The sequence below is a fragment of the Rhamphochromis longiceps genome, linkage group LG22 (assembly GCF_057381845.1).
Source record: "Rhamphochromis longiceps isolate RC_006_pf linkage group LG22, R_longiceps_female_GT1.1, whole genome shotgun sequence".
Taxonomy (NCBI): domain Eukaryota; kingdom Metazoa; phylum Chordata; class Actinopteri; order Cichliformes; family Cichlidae; genus Rhamphochromis; species Rhamphochromis longiceps.
In genome coordinates, this window is record NC_140577.1 from 24,183,190 (window position 1) to 24,200,684 (window position 17,495).

The following is a 17,495-nucleotide window of genomic DNA, read 5'->3' on the forward strand; positions in this document are numbered from 1 at the left end:
GTTCACATGAAATCTTTGAAAATGTATCAAAAATGAAGAAAAAAACTATATAATCTACATGACTATTTACAGCCTTTTTCATTACTTTTCTCTGCAATTACAAGTCTTTTTTTAATGTGATGCTACAGGCTTGGTAGCCCTATTATTGGGCAGTTTCTCCCATTCCTCCTTACAAATCCTCCTAAACCTCCATCAGGTTGGATGGAGAACATCGGTGCACAGCCATTTTTATATCTCTCCAGAGATGTGTAGTCATGTTCAAGTCTGGGCTCCACCTGGGCCACTCAAGGACATTCATAGAGTGGTCCCAATGTCTTACCTTTGGTATATTGGCTGTGTTTAGGGTCCTATTGGAAGATGTGCCTTAATCTGATGACTTGCTTCCATCTTGCCACTCTGATTGGTGCAGTGCTGAGGAAATGCTTGTCCTTCTAGAAAGTTCTCTTCTCTCCACAAAACAATCTTGGAGCACTGTCAGAGTGACCATTATGTTCTTGGTCAACTCCCTAACTAAAGACTCTTAATTACAGACTAAGACTCTGTATGTGAAAAGAGCCCTGTTGGTTTCAAACTTCTTTCATTTACGGATGATGGAGACCACTGTGCTCAATGCGACCTTCGAAGCTTCTGAAATTTTTCTGTACCCTTGTCCAGATCTGTGCCTTGGAGAAACATCTCACAGATGATCAGTGGAAACTGGATGCACCTGAGCTTAACTTTGAGTGTCATATCAAAGTATCTGAATACTTATGTACATGTTATATTTTTGGTGTTTTTTTTTTATTTAAAAAACAAAAATTGCAAGCATTTCAAGCAAACTCTAATCGCTTTGTCATTACAGAGTCATGTGTGTAGAATTTTGAGGTGAAAATAAATTTAATCCAGTTTAGAATAAGACTGTAACATATGGAACAAGTGACTCACTGTGCATACTTTCCAGATGTGCTGTATAAATTGTGAACTTTGAACATGAGCTAGTTCATTTTAATCTGCCTTAACAGAGCTCGCACATATGAAGCCTGAACTTATGGATACTTATATCAGGCAGGCTCTCCACAGCTTAGCACTGCTTCTTATCTTCAAGAGAGGACTGAGTGCTATCTTTATTTGTTGCCTATTTTCCATATAATTTAACACCGTCTCATCTTTTTTTTTTTTTTTTTTTTCTGTGTCCCGTTTGGATCTTTAGCCATCAGAATTGTTGTCTTAAGGCCAAGAAAGATGCCAAGCGGATTTATTTTACCAAGTGGATCATCATGGCCTTGCCATATTGGTCCATTTGATTGACCTTTATTATAATTATTTTCAGTTGCTACAAACGGGACAGACATGACTGGGGGATAGGACAGGGAAAAAGAATGAAAGAAAGAGAGGGAGAGAAAGAAAACCAGAGGAGAGAAGAGACAGTGAGAAGGGGGGGAAGAAAGAAAAAACAAAAAAAAACAAACAAACAAAACACCTGGATCACCTGTATGGAGAAAAAAAACAGAAGAGAAAGCAAACAACAAAGAGCAACATAATAAAAAAACAGCACCATCACAATAAACTAGCTAGCAGTAGATAACAGTAGATACTAAATAAAAAACGATATTGTGCAGCACGCAAGATAGACAGCACACAATGTGCTTTGAGGCAGCAGCCAAGAAAGGTGTAGTCCGCGTCTGTGAACACCCGTGTGTACACCTGTGTGCATACCTGTGTGGATCAGCATGCTTGTATTCCAAAGGTTTCTCCATGTAACGATCTGCTAGGGAGTGTGGGGAGCCATAGCCCCGTCCACCAGGGTATGAAGCAGGTATGGAGGAGATCCAGGCCCCAGATATCCAGAGGCCCCAGAGTACAAGGACCTGAGGAGGACCACCAAAGGGGGGGGGGACCGTGCCACCCTCCTGGGAAGAGCTGAGTAGAGCCCCAAAGGAGAGGTCACCCCGCAGCTACGGAGCAGAGGCCAGAGGGGGTTGCAGTGGTGTGCCCGCGGGCTCTGCCGGCAGCCAGCTGTGCCAGAGAGGACCGAGCTTCAGGCCCAGAGGCCTGAGGGCATCCCACCCCCCGAAAGAATCCCAGCCGGGCCACAGGTGCCCGGCCCTGCCAAACGGCCACCAGGAGTGAGCCGGTACATACATGAGCGCCCAGCCCCAGACGACAAGGACCACCAACACACCAACGTCTGAGGGCATCAGCCACCGGCAGGGAGTGTGGTGAGGGGAGATAGGACTCCGTACTTTAGAGGGCCTGAGATGTTCCCAGAGAGCTTGAGTCTAAGACCCAACCTGACATATAGACACAGACGAACAGGCACACGCGGACACAGATGTGCATTCCCACCCCATATGCACAACCAAATACTCGGCACTCACCCAACGTGTAGACAGACACAAATAGACACTGCACAGACAGTCGTACTCCCCAAACATACTCTATATCCCAGGTCCAGGTACCCCCACCCTCAGAGGGGCAAGCCGCACCTAGACCCAGGAGATGGAACCCTTCTCTCTGGGGTGGAGGCAAGCGGACCACCTCCTTATCTGCAGTAGCAGGGAGGCCCCGCATCCCAGACCCCAGTCTGACGGCTAACAGAACCGTGGTGAGTGAAGACCTCAAACCTCCCTACGCCCGCTCATATGTAGTGTTGCTGGGTGCTGTTCTAAAGTGCATTTAAAACTCAGGAGAGCATGGTACTAGCTTACTCTCAGAGAGCAGCATGGCTCTTCCCGAAAACCCTTAGTGTCTAAATGCATTTAAAATTGAAGGTAGGGCACCAGCGCCAGAGGTGGGTTGGAATACACCGACCATCCTCTGGATGCTGTAAAACATGCCCACCCCCAAGGCCCTATATGTATGTGTTATGTGAGAGTGTGAGTAATGTGGATGTCTAGGTTGCAGAATCAAATTGAGGCACAGGCGGCCAGATGGGGACAGAGGGGAGTGCCTCCCCTGCACCCTGATGACATACCTGCACCCCAAGCCCTGTGTGTGTGGGTGGGTGTGGTAGAGCGGGAATAGGGATGCAGCTGAAGATGGGGAGGGAAGAAAGGGAGGGGCAAGCGGCCCCTCCCTGGGGCCAGCTCCCCCGCTGACCCCAGTAGGCACCCCCCACACTCTGGAACCCACCAGGGCAAGGGGGCCCAGACCCATCCGGACCGGGGCCCGCAGTACCGCCCAGCCCCACAGAGTCCGGGGCAGCCCACCCAACTCCACCCCAGAGAAAACTGCACCCACCCCATCATCCAATCATCTCCCAAACTACACAAGACAATAGACACCCAGGTTGAGTTCATTCTCCACCTCTCCTATATCTCTCCCCCCACCTGCAGAGTGAGCTCCTGTAGTGAGGAGACCACCTGCAAAGATATAACAACCTCCCCACCAGTTAGAGAGCCCCCTAGTTGGGCCGATGCACCAGAGGTCCCCTGCACTGGGGCTGAGCCCCCCTGCACCCACCCGCCCACTGCTCCGGCGACACAACAGCCAGGACCCAAGCCCCCAAGGCCTGGCCAGCACCCCAGACCGGGGGACGGAGCACCCCCAGACTCCTAAGCCTCCACGCCCGTCCCGGACCCTCCCAGGGGCAGCCAGGCTACCAGGCCAGTAACCAACGTCCGCCAGCACAGACCCTCCCCCATCTCCGCTGTACGCAGCCACAAGGAAAACACCATCTAAGAGCCCCAGAGCTCCTAACCAGGTCATGGCCACATCCCCCAGGTTAGGCCCTCTAGGGAAACGTCCCTAGGGACTCCCCAGACGCCCTAAGGCCGTCCCTACCCCCATATCAACCACAATAGCGAAGGCAGGACCAAACCATGACCCCCCACCCCCACTAGGTGATGAAGCCGATCAAAGGAGCCCAAAGGGATTGATCAAATGTGATGGCAGAGGCTATATCGAGACTAATGTGATCTATTAGATGGTTTCTATATTGGTTAGAATTAAGATTATTTTTATTTTTCCAGTTAATGAGGACCATTTTCTTGGCAATGCATAGGGCCGTAAAAACAACTTGGGCTGTGTTTATTTCTGCAGTGACCTCATCCAAGTTGCCCAGCAAGCATACTAAAGGACTAAAGGGGAGGCTGGAATGTTACATTTCAGACACTTTGATAAGTCTTCACATATCTCACGCCAAAATTTCTGAACTGGTGGACAGAACCAAAGAGCGCGGATGTAATTGTCCGGTGTATTTGCTGTGCAGTGCGAGCAGTTGTTGGAAGATGTAAAGCCCATCTTGAACATCCTATGACCAGTATAGTGCACTCTATGTAATATTTTGTATTGTATTAATTGCAAACTGGGATTTCTGATCCATTGAAAGGTTTTTAAGCATATCTGAGACCAAAGGATTGGGTCTAAGTTGATTGATAAATCTGCTTCCCATTTTGCAATAGGAAGGGATATTGATTCATCTATTTTAGAAAGTGTTCTGTAAAATTGTACCACACTTTGTGGTGTTTGTAATTCAGCTTCACTGGGATTAAATTTCTTTTTTACTATGGATTTAATTTGTTGATATTCCAAAAATCGTTTCTTGTTGATCCCATATTGTGTAACTAGTCTGTCAAACGAAATAAAGTCTGTTCCTTCCCACATATGTTCCAAGTATTTAATTCCTTTGCAACTCCAATCTGGAAAGTTTATCATATTATTGTTTTGTAATATGTCCGGATTGTTCCAGATAGGTGTACGTTTGCATGGGATTAATGAAGACTCTGTCATTTTTAGAAACTCCCACCATGCTGTCAGAGAAGAGCTAATATTGATGCTTTTAAAGCATTCATGTCATTTGATGTTTGAGCTGATAAATGGTAGGTCTGAAATTTCTAGGTTATTACATAGTGCCTGTTCTACATCTATCCAAGGTTCATCTAAGAGGGTGTGTTTAAACCATCTAGAGATGAACTGAAGCCTGTTGGCTAAAAAATAGTGATTAAAGTTAGGCAGATCTAATCCTCCTTTATCCTTGGTGTTTTGTAGTACTTTTAAGCTGATACGTGGGGGTTTATCTTTCCAAAGGAATTTAGAAATATACGAGTCTAGAGATCTGAACCAATCTTGTGATGGCTTATTTGGGATCATTGAAAATAAATAGTTTATTTTTGGTAAGACCATCATATTTATAGCAACGACCCTTCCCATGAGTGATATGGGTAAAGATTTCCATCTAGCCAGGTCGCCTTCTACTGTCTTTAAAAGTGGGATGTGGTTAAATTTAGTTAATTCTGAAAGTTTAGGAGAGACATTAATACCTAATTATTTTATATTTCCACATTGCAGTGGGGAAGGAGAAGAATTATTAATCGGAAGAACTGTTGATTTCGACCAGTTAATTGAATAATCTGAGACACTTGAGAAGGAATTTATCAATGCAATTACCCCAGAGATATTGGTTTGTGAGTTTTGGAGAAAAAGTAACACATCATCTGCATAAAGGCTGATTTTATGTTCTATATTCTTACATTTTATGCCCTTAATTGCTGTAGCCTGTCTAATTGCTGCTGCTAGTGGCTCAATAAAAATTGCAAACAGTGAAGGGGAGAGTGGGCATCCCTGTCTGGTGCCCCTCAGAAGAGAGAAGCGGGAGGATGTTTGGTCATTTGTTCTGACACAAGCTGTTGGGGAGTTATATAATATTTTTAACCAGTTTATGAAAGAGGGTCCAAAACCAAATTTATGTAAAGTTGCAAATAGAAATTTCCAGTTAACTCTGTCAAATGCTTTTTCTGCATCTAAAGAAAATATTATGGTTTCGATGTTTTTACTGCATGAGTAGTCTATTAAATTAAGTAATCTACGTGTATTTGTTGATGAGTGCTGACCTTTTATAAAACCAGTTTGGTCAGGATGAATTAAAAGGGGGGTTATTTTCTCTAATCTCTTTGAGAGAGCTTTGCAGATTATTTTAAGGTCTACATTAATAAGGGATATTGGACGATAGCTTGAAGGAAATACAGGGTCTTTGCCTGATTTTTGTAAGAGACTGATATTTGCAGAGTTCATATTTGGTGGTAGTCTACCATTTTCTTTGATTTCCTGCAACATCCTGTGAAAAACTGGTGCCAGAATTGTCCAGAATTCTTTGTAAAAATCTGTTGGAAAACCGTCTGGACCTGGAGCCTTATTATTGGGCATACTTATCAGGGCTTCCTGGAGTTCACCTGGCGTCAGTGGCGAATCCAGTGCCATTGCTTGGGTGTCTAATAATTTTGGAAGAGTTATGTTGTCGAGAAATTCGTTTTTAGATGGGTTTATTTGTGGTGTATATAAAGTTTCATAGAAATCCCTAAAAATTTTGTTTATTTTTTTAGGATCATATATTGTATTCCCAGATAAATCTTTAACAGCACATATAGTTGTTTTTTCTTTATTGATTTTTAACTGGTTAGCAAGAAATTGTCCGGATTTGTTACCGTGCATAATTTTCCAGGCGAAGTCTTTGTACTAAGAATTTAGTCTTTTTATTAATAATTTCATTTAATTCTAGTTTTGTCTTGTGTATTTTGTTTAATATTTCTTGATCTTGGTGTGACACATAGGCTTTTTCTAAGGATTTGATGTTTTTCTCTAGTTCCTGAATTTTTTTGTTTTCTTCTTTCTTCTTATGTGATGAGAAAGAGATTATTTTACCTCTCATCACGGCTTTCCCTGCTTCCCAGAGGACAGATGCTGATGTTCCAGGAATGTCATTAAAGCCTAAATATAGAGTCCATTCTTTTTTAAAGTATTTGATAAACTCTTCGTCTTTGAGCAGTGATGTATTAAATCTCCAGTTTTTTCTTGGTGTAGTATTATTCATCTGTATTAGTGTTAAAGATACAGGAGCATGATCGCTGACAGCTATAGGATGAATCTCAGTGTCTATAATGTTACTCAGCAGTGAGCTGCTGACCAGAAAATAATCCAGACGAAAGTAGGAGTGATGGACATGTGAGAAGAAAGAATATTCCTTACTGTTGGGTGAAGGGAGCGCCATGTATCGCAAAGACCAAAGTCGCTCATATACTGTTTGATTATATTTGTGGACTGCCAGTTACGCTGAGTTCCTGCTGTATTGAGCCTATCCATTTCTTCATTTAGTCCCAGGTTGAGGTCTCCCCCAAGAACAATTGTGCAATCTAGGTGTTCGGAGAGTGTACTAAAAAAAACGTGGAAGAATGAGGGGTCATCAACATTTGGACCATATATACTTACAATACCTAGCTTTTGGTTAAGTATAGATAGTTTGACGATTAGGAATCTGCCCTCTGGATCTATAACTGTATCGACTACTGTGAAATTAATATTTTTATGTATTAGAATTGCTATTCCTCTTTGTCTAGAATTATAACAGGCTGAGAACACATTAGGAAACTCAGGTGTTTTAAGTTTATTCAAACCTGTGACAGGCATGTGGGTTTCTTGTAATAAAACAACGTCTGTCTGTAATTTTTTAAGTTGGTTAAGTATTTTTAACCTTTTTTCCCTAAAGCCAGCTCCATGCACATTCCATGTGACAAATCTTAGCATGCCCATAGTTGTGTGTTTGTGGCTAATGATGTACGCTGTGTGTCTCGCTTAGACGGGTGAGGAAAATGGAAACACTTTTTTTTTTTTTTTTTTTTTTGTGAGTAAAGAGAAGAAAATGCGCGGCAAGAAGCTCCATAGGTCTGACTATGTGTGTGCATAATAACTAATATGAGCAAATGTGTGCATGTGTCCTATATCTGTGTGTGCTGTGTGGCTGTTGTAAATGTGTTGCCTTTAAACGCATGTGTGTGCGTGATCGTGCAGCGCAAGCATGTATAAATAGACAGTGTCGCTTGTGGATGGATAGGGAAACAGGTGATCGACATAGTGATAGAAAAGAGAAGCAAATAAACCAAAGAGCAAGGTGCGTGACAAGAGAGAGAGAGAGGGAAAAAGAAATAAAAACGGAAACATTCCAATTAAAGCATTGGCAGAGAGTGACGGTGACGTTATACTAAATTAGCAAACTGAAATTACATAGTTAAGCAAAAGTTAATACAAGAGAGTGTGAGTGAAGAGAATAGTGTAGCGGATTCTTATCTGGTGTGCGGTCAATACAGCCATGGAGTGGTGCCAGGGTCACGGTAGAGCTGTCCGTCCACGTAGAGCCGGTCCACGGCGATGACAGCCCAGGAGCCTTTCTGGATAAAACTACGTCGGACTGGGAAGAGGACCCTGCGTCGTTCCAGGATCTCTCTGGGGAACTGATCGTTCACGCTGAAATCTGTTCCTTTCAGCTCTCTGCCGCGACTCTTCACCTGGTCCTTCTGCTTGAAGTGGCCGAATTTGGCTACAATAGGTCATGGTCTCCCGCTTCCTGTCTTCAGAGCCCCTATGCGATGCATTCTATCGAACCCTGTTTTTCACCGTGTCCTCGGGCAGCTTCAGGTGGATTTTAATGAAGCTTCTCACGGTAGTTTCCGGGTCCTCTCTGGCAGACTCTGGAATACCAGAAAACACCCGATTATCTCTCATGCTACGGGCTTGTAAATCTATAACGGTCTCTTTTATTTTTTTATTTTCTATGTTTAATTGGGTCACATTTTCGGTTAGACATTTGACCGAGTCCCGTAGCGTGGCGTTTTCCGCAGCCAGCGGCAGGTGGAAACACCTGCCGCTGGCTGAACTCCAGGGATTCTTTTAGAGATTTAAATTCCCGGTGTAAGATCTCCACCAGGGACAGCCTTGCATCAAAACTGGACAATCGCTTATCGATTGACTCCAGGATGTCGACGATATCTTTGCCGGCAGGCGATGTTGTTCCGGGGGAGTCTGCCGGGCGATATCTTTTAGATGACGGCGTCTCAGCTTTGGCCGGGGAAGACGCGCTCTGGGCCTTTTTCATAACTAAATCTTCAGAGCACCGGTCGATGTATCCTTGGAGAGCGTCTAAACTCTCCTCGTTGTCCTCCAGGGTGTGGAGGAGATAGGACAGATGTTGTTAGTTATATGACAGTTGGTTAGTTTATTTGGCAATACTGAAGTTTAAAGAAACTTTGTTAAATTCTATGCTACCATTCGCTTTTTTTCCCGCCAAATCTCCGGCGTCTGACGTCACCTACAACATGGGTCGCTTACCTTTCCCCGTCACTTATCTCTCACTTCCATCCCATTTCACCTCTCATCGTCTCATCTTTATGGAAAATATCTTGGGTTTCATCCATTCAGATCTCAATTACAACAGACTTCATTGGATGTAAGAAGGACAAAGAATAAATGGTTGGCTTCTTCCCCTTCATGTACTGGAAGTTTATAGGGCATTATAGATTATGTGTGCAATCTGGCCCTCCATCTGGGTCTGTTGTGCAAAAATCTAAACTCAATCTATCCAATAACCTTCAACTTAGATGAGGAAAAGAAAGGAAGCATGTTTTCTTTTGTAAGTAAATCAGCCTTCTAAAGAAAATGCTTACCAGGAAGGTGACCAATTAGGTAAGCCATACACAAAGCATAAAATCCTGTGGCATGTATCATTTCCAAAACAATCTTAACAACCAAATCTTCGAGACCTTTAAAAAAAAAAAAAGGCAATTTAAGAAGTTATATTTGAACCTGTTAGGAACTTGTAAAGTTAATGAGAAAACTAATCTGTATTTCCTAATTAATATTTTGCCTTATGTTCATATCTGGTCCAAATGTAGGTTTGATGGACATAAAAAACAAAAACAAAAAGCATACAGTATATTTTGGTCCACTTCTATTAAGGTGTTTCTGCTCCAGGTTAACTGATGGCATGGTACAGGCAAGTGTGAAATTAAAAAAAAAAAAAAGCAAAGAAAAACAAGGGTTGATTGAACTCTATGAGAGAAATAAAATTTAATTTTTCCAAGTGATATTCCTTTATTAGCTATTATGGTTGTGGTTGATTAATAAGGGTACACTTCAGTCCAAAACCGTCTGACTGTATTTTTAAATCCTTCAAACCATTCAGTGATGCAAGAATGGGAGTGTTGACATCCTGGAAGAGTGCATTCTCATCAGTACAGAAATGTTTCACCACAGGATAAATACCATGGGCCAGTCAAGTCTCAGGGTAAATTAATCATCAGGTACTAGTCTAGGAAAGGAAAGAGAGAAAAACAAGCAAAAGAATAGAAGCTGTTATCATTTTCCAAACTCTTATAAACATTCATTGTCTTCCACTTATCCAAAGTTGGGTTGTGGTGGCAGTGGGCTAAGCGGGGTATTCCAGATGTCCTTCTCCCCAGCCACACTTTTCAGTTCCTCCTGAGGGATCCCGAGGCGTTCCCGGGTGAGAAAGTTGAACCACCTCAACAGGCTCCATTCGACACGCAGGAGCAGCAGCTCTACTCTGAGATCAATACAGCTTAACCACACTATTTGTCAATGAAAACCAGTCAAGTATTTAGCGGAAGGAAGGCAGAAGAGGCAACATACCCATTCAAACTAAACTTTAAATTGATTTTTAAAGGATATCTTTGCTCAAGAGGTGAGGCCTTCAACTTAGTTCTTTTAATTTGTCACTTGTCTGCAGATAAAACGCCTATTCATGTGAGATGAGCTATCTATGTAACATTATTAAAAAAATTTAACTAAAATCGACATTAAATAGACATGAAGTAAAAAATGATTTTCCAATTGGATTCCTTTATTATTCACTCTCTAATCAGGGAATACAAACAGAAAGTAATTTGAAGCAAAAAGGCAAAGCATTCATTCCTGCTTGTCCCTGATTCGAGAATGAAACAGCTTCTGTCTGCCCACAAATGATAAGCTATTGATCAGGGTTACATCTCTGTCACTTGGGCTATTGGACTTTTGATGAAGGTTGGCATAGATCACAGGAAGTGATTTTTATGACAGGCACCACATTTCGACAACAGCCTTTGCTTGCCTTGCTGAAAAACTTTTAGTAGCAGTGAGAGCAATGAAGATAAAAGAATAAATGTTTTAACAGTATGACAAAAAAAGACTGTGCCTGCTGGAACATATAGACGAGCATTATTGTTTAACATTCATGACAGCAACAGGGACATCAGCACTGGGAGTGTTTCCTCCCTTTGGCATTGCCCTCCCTCCATTCAGCTTGTTAAAGGCAGCCTTGTGTAAGCACCCCACCAGCCTGTTAGGGGAGGGATAATGAAGTAATCCATAGTCATTACTCAACCATCACCCTTGGTGTGCACAGGCCGCCATGGACCACTTAGCTGGAGGTGTGTCAGTGAGTGTGTGTGGAGGAAGGCAGCCAGCGAAGGCATTAGCGCTGAGGGTTAGAGAAGGTTGGTGTGGGACACAGGGACAGCATCCAGAGGGTCTGTTGAGAAGAGGTTGAAGGACGGGGAGCCTGGCAGAGTGTAAGTAGGCCTGCTGTGGTATTCTTTAATTAAAACTGAAGGATAATTTGAGCATTTATTGATCTCCATCCTATAGCTGGGGAAAAAGGTTCCTCTCTGTTGATATAACCTACTGCCCCTGGAAGGGAGGCATGGGTGAGGAAGGTGTGAGAGGAAGGGAGGATAGTTCAGGAGGACAATAGAAAAAGGTGTGGCAGCCAGGCAAAGGAGGCTTTATGTTGCTATAAAGTTCAATGTTATCATCCTAACCAGGCGTTCAGGGACCAAACCTTGGAATAAGCAAGGCGGCACACGCTACATTCCCAAAGATGTTGATTTAAGACTATTTGTTTTGCCTGTCTATTTATTTTGCACGATGGCACAATTTACAAGAGGCGAGCAGAGGGAGGCGTGCAGGCCCGATGCAACATCAAACCCAACAGCATGACACACAGCCAGACCCAAAGCCAATTCCCAGGTATTAGAGTGCTTTAAGTTTTATGATCCACTATCACAGACCCTAATATAATTACCCTGCAAGGGCACTCTGTCTTTCAGCTACAGGGGGTGAAATGGGATGCTTGAAGAAAGGGGGTGTAGCGGTAGAAGGGATGGTAATGGTGGCAGTGGTGGGTGGATGAGGGGCTACTTGGGAGTGAGAGAAGGCACAGAGGATTAGAGATGTATCCATTATTGTTTTTTTTTCTTGTAATGCATAACTGCTCACCAACAGTAAGTAAGTAACACACATTGCAATAAGACAAAACAGTGGTAGTCCAGTATCATATGGGCAGTGACCCTAGCCATGTTGTAATTAATTAATTGCCCTATTATTTAAATTAAGGAGTAACACCCCATGTGAAGTAGAGTCAACAAAGCACCTAAGAGTCTGTAATTAAGAGTCTATCCTCAAGGTCGGCCACGGGCATATCTGTAAGGATGAAGACTGTGGGTAGTATATGTGTGTGTGTGTGTGCGTGCAGCTTGTCCTGCCCTCCATTTTATCATCCTACATGTTGTTATATGAGACTAGTATGATTAGCTCCTGTCACAGTGACCCATAAGTCATTCATTCCCTGACACCTCAATCTCTACTCGCTCTGAATTCATAGTGCACAACACTGAGTGTGCGTTCTCCTGGTCATGCCTCTCACCTGATGAATCCTTCTGCACAGACTCTGATGCTGTGTCTCTGCATAAATTGGAGGTAGATAGTATAAGATCACTTTTATAGCCATAAAAAAATGAACCAAATGAGATTTATAATCTGTAGTCACTGCTGACAATGTCACAAACCCTTTTTTTGATTAAAAAATAAATAAATAAAACTTGTTTTTCATCCTCACTGATCATATTTGGCTAGAGAAGGCTGATAAAAGGCAAAAAAAAAAAAAACCCAACAAAACAACAAGAAGCAAGGCAGCAATTCTCCAGCGTTAGACACCACAATCTACTCTGGGTATACCAGCCAATAAACAGGACTAGAAAAAAAGCTGATAATCCATCAGAGAAAGAGGAAAAGAGACTGGCAAGAGAAGTTGATGATAGAACTGAGATGGATAGACCCTTAAAAAATTGTCTATTGGTTTTATAATAGCTGCTCTTGCTTAGCTGTGTGAAAATACCATTTCTAATTTGGAATATATCTGCATTATGCTCTCAAAAACAATTTTCTGTAACAAAGCCATTTTCATCTTTGAAAAGTGTAGCTCAGTTTCCCGCACCTACTCTGAAAAGACAGCCATCTGATAATGTTGCAACGCTTTGGGGTAAAATATTGCTAAGAAGTGGAAAACAAGAGAAGAGTTCTGAAAATAACCTCTTAGAAAATCAAAGCAGCGTGGAGTGAAGAAAAGGACTATGTGACAACCCTGAATCACATCAGGAATTAACTTGTGTGCATTTTGTACATATGAGATTTCTCTCAGCACAAATGCAAAAGTTGCATTTGCACCCTAGCCCTCTACACACAGAATTTGAAAATGCATACATTCAAACAAAGCCACCAAGCACAGCAAGACCTGGTTCTGTCAGTGTCACTGAGTCAAGTATTATATCAAAGAAAATAAGATCTGAGTCATCTGTTCCATGGTGAGCCTTTGTTTTAACTTCAGAGTGGAAGTGATGGGTGTGAAACAACAGCAGTGAGGCTGCTCTCTGCAGAGACACTAATCCTCGTGATGGCATTATCAGCCACACATCAGCCTACTATACAGTAGGCAGGCACGAGTGTAGGACGCGCTCTGTGCTGTGACAGCTGGGGTCTTTATGCTCGGGAGGGAGGAACAGCTCATTACTGAAGATGTTTTTCAGTGTTTTGATGGGTAAATAGAAAAACTGCTATCAAAAGCCGGCACTGACAGCCACCACATTGCCTCCCACTTAATCTGGATATGCATGAATGAGAAAAAGGATAATATCATCAGCATACTGTCATATCTTCTCTTTTTTTTGTAAAAGGAAGTGAAAATATCAGCTGCCTCTTTTTCAATCAGTGATTTGTATATCAATGGGCAGCTGTCAATGGGGGCACTTTGAAGTGGCAGTTGGGAGATAAAGATTATAATTAGCCCCTTGCTGTGAGTTGGTGAAAAGAGCTGCAGGTAAGGAGAGGTTGATAGTGTCTTTTGCTGCTCCCTCCTACTCTTTTGCAACACATTTCAAAGACTGAGATGAAAAACCAGTGGGTGTAAAAGTCAATTGCCTCCCCAAAAAAAACTTGTGGAGGATGGATGCAATCTGACTGCGGCGTGGTGATTGCGTTTTATTGTCCAAGTGCTTCGGGCTTAATGTGTCGCTGTATCATCATTTGGCAACTCACCCTTATACCCTTTGCAGATGCTTCTAGCCAGTTCACTGCTCATCGATCCATCAAATGATTGTTGTTTGCCTTTTATTTGGCAAGAGATATAGGCGACGGTATTATGTTGGTTTTTTTTCCTCTTTACATTGGAGTGAGGGGGAAAATATTGCATTCCACTTAATCAAACACTGAAGGATGAGTGGACTGTTAGCATTGGGTGAATCTTTCATCAATCTGTTGCTGCAGCGCTGTCAGTAAATTGTATCAAAGCATATACTGTAAATATGTAAAAAGATTCTGATGTGTCTAACAAATCTAGCATTTGTTTTAAACATGTGCTACGCAACTTCTTGACAGATTAAACACTGTTTCGCTATCAATGTGTGTGGATGACTGGTTGTGTAAAGCGCTTTGGGGTCCTTAGGGACTAGAAAAGTGCTATACAAATACAGGCCATTTACCATTTACCATTTAAGTAATTTAGCTACATTAGAGCTAAACTAATTAAACCTAATTTAGTTAAACTTTACAACTGTAGACTGAAATCAAATATAAAATTGTTTTATCATCTAGCATAGTGCACAATCCTAACGTCATATAATTATACTAGTGCTTCACAGCTGAGAGTAACATAAGCAGCATGGTTAGCTAGCTTAACATTGGATGATACTCAGGTATACAGTATATACACTGGTGTCTTATTCCCTATACAACATATATGACATACAGTATATACAGCAACATTCCAGGCGGCGACCTAAAACCCCTTTGGGGTTGTGTCAGGAAGGCCATCTGGTATAACTCTGCCAAATCAAACATGAGGCGCTACCCACTGTTTCGGTCTCTTGTGATAAGGTAACAGCTGAAAGTAGCTTCTTTTTCTGCTTATCATGTTTTATGACAGACTCATGCACATCTTATTACCATTTTGCCAACGGTAGCTCACATGCAGATTGCAAACAAGTGATGGACATAAATGCAAGCCATGCTGACTGCAGATCACATAATGTCCGAGTGTTAATGACAGTTATTTTGTGAAGCTGTGCAGGGCTCCCATAACTACATTTTTTATTGCATGGACACCTATATAATTGTTATTGCAAAAATGTTTAAAGGTAATACAAATATTATCATTTGTATTATTATCTCAGGTGAACTGTCTGTGAAGGTTCTCAGTCATCCAGGTCATCGTAGTCAAAGGTGACTCAGGAGAGTTTTCTCCAAGCACGACATCCCAGTGTATTTCAGACCCAGCAACACGCTCAGACAAAAACTGGTTCACCCGAAATACAAAACGCCAAAACACAGACTTAACAATGTGGTGTATGCTGTACAGTGCAGCGAGGAATGCCCAGACCTCTACATTGGAGCGACCAAACAGCCACTTCACAAGCGCATGGCACAACACAGAAGAGCCACCTCCACAGGACAAGACTCAGCAGTCCATCTGCATCTTAAGGATAAAGGACACTCTTTCGAGGATGCCAATGTTCACATTTTGGACAGAGAGGACAGATGGTTTGAAAGAGGAGTGAAAGAATCCATCTATGTCCACTGTGAGCGACCATCTTTGAACAGAGGCGGGGGTCACCAACTCTCTGCCATCTATAATCCAGTTTTGAGATCCCTTCCCAGACGCCTTAACGCCCACTCACATCCTGGGCCATCTGATCTCAGGAATTCGCATGATAAGGTGGGGCCAGGTTTCACAATGAACTCACCCGAAACTCTGGCTGATTGGGACCCACACCCAGTTTCACACCTTGGCTCAGGCGATTAGAGGATCATCAGGGGGTCCTTTTGTCCCTCTGTGGGGGGATACTCCCAATAGGTTTATATCTGGGACTCTCCACCATTTGACCTTAGAACTGAAGAAGCTTCTCGGATGAGAGGTGAAACGTCTTCAAGTAACTTAAAGAAGTCCAGACGCTTTTCTTTGCAAGCTCCTTTGATCTCAGGTGAACCAACAAATTGCGTAACATCTTGGACAGGCTCTTCAGAACATGGCAAATGACTCATACTTGGATCATTATCTCTGCTGTCATCAATACAGCATTGAGACTACTCTTGTGGTATGCTAAAATGAGACTTGATTAGGGTCATCTTGACCGGATAACTTGAAATTTCAGTTTGTATACCAGTGCCAAAAGGCCAAAGACTCCTGTTTTTTCTATAATATGTTTGATTAAGTCATCTCATCAGCTTTTACAGAATGTATCAGTTTTAGAGAGCTTAAGTTTGTCAAGTTCCTCATGTCTTAAATTATTTTCAATAACAGATAGTGAGTGTTCGAGGGTTAGGAGACTAAGTGCTTTGCAAGCGTTCTTGTGTTTTTTTAAATTTCTTCTGTGGCAACACAGTTGAGGACAGACCAGGCTTGACGCCTTGAATTTTCTTCTTTGCTGGATGACGGACACCCCATTTGCCAGATGCAAATAAAGTACTGTGTCAGGGCTCCTAACTCAACACAGCTCTTTATTTCTTTACAAAGTGCAGCTTTTCAGCTGAAGTGTTAATAGATGGGTAGGTCTCGGCAGAGAAAGTGATAGTCTTGAGGATAAGAATGAGTAATGCGTCTAACGGTAAGTTCCACTCAGAGGGTGCACATGAACTTTAACTCACACACTGAGAGGTTGACTTATGAAGTGGTAACTCATTTTAGAAATGCTAACTTCCAGCAAATGTGAACCGATTTACACTGATTCATGCAAACAGTGTGCTGTACGGAAAACTACAGATTAAAAGAAAATTAATTTAAAAAAAACTGCAGATGAAACAAAACAGTGTTTTTCTGTTGAATAATCAAATAACTTAAATATGGCATAATCTTTTTCACAAAAGGGACACAATGGAGGTTTATAGCCTAACTTAAGAAACAGTTAACCACAGCAGAATTTTTAAGCTCTCAAATGATTTGTCACGATACTAAATTGTAGAGACGGCACAGTAGTAAGAAAGAATTCATGTCCATTTGCAAGGCAAATTTCTCCTCTGGAGAAACATCCACATGTATAGTAAAGGAAACCTTTTTTCATATATTGAAAGTGAGAAATGACACACCTAAAGACAGCTGGAGGCTTTGAACAAAGCCTTAACCACATGTTGTAGGGTTTTGACAATATGAGGAACCATTCACGTAAGAAATGGATGCACTATTATGGTATATCCAAGCATATTATAATGTCATCTTTGTTGAAATCTTTCCCTGCTAGTGTTCATTATTTTGAATGTGTACACTCTATACCCACTGCCATTTTATTTAGTCAATTATTTAACTTTTCACATCATTTTTCTTGTTTCATTTATAATAATTTAATGTTCCACTACTTGCATGATAATATGCCAATGACTTTAGTCAAACAGTGTGGCCTGGAGCCTTTACACCTTGGCCTTTTTTCCAA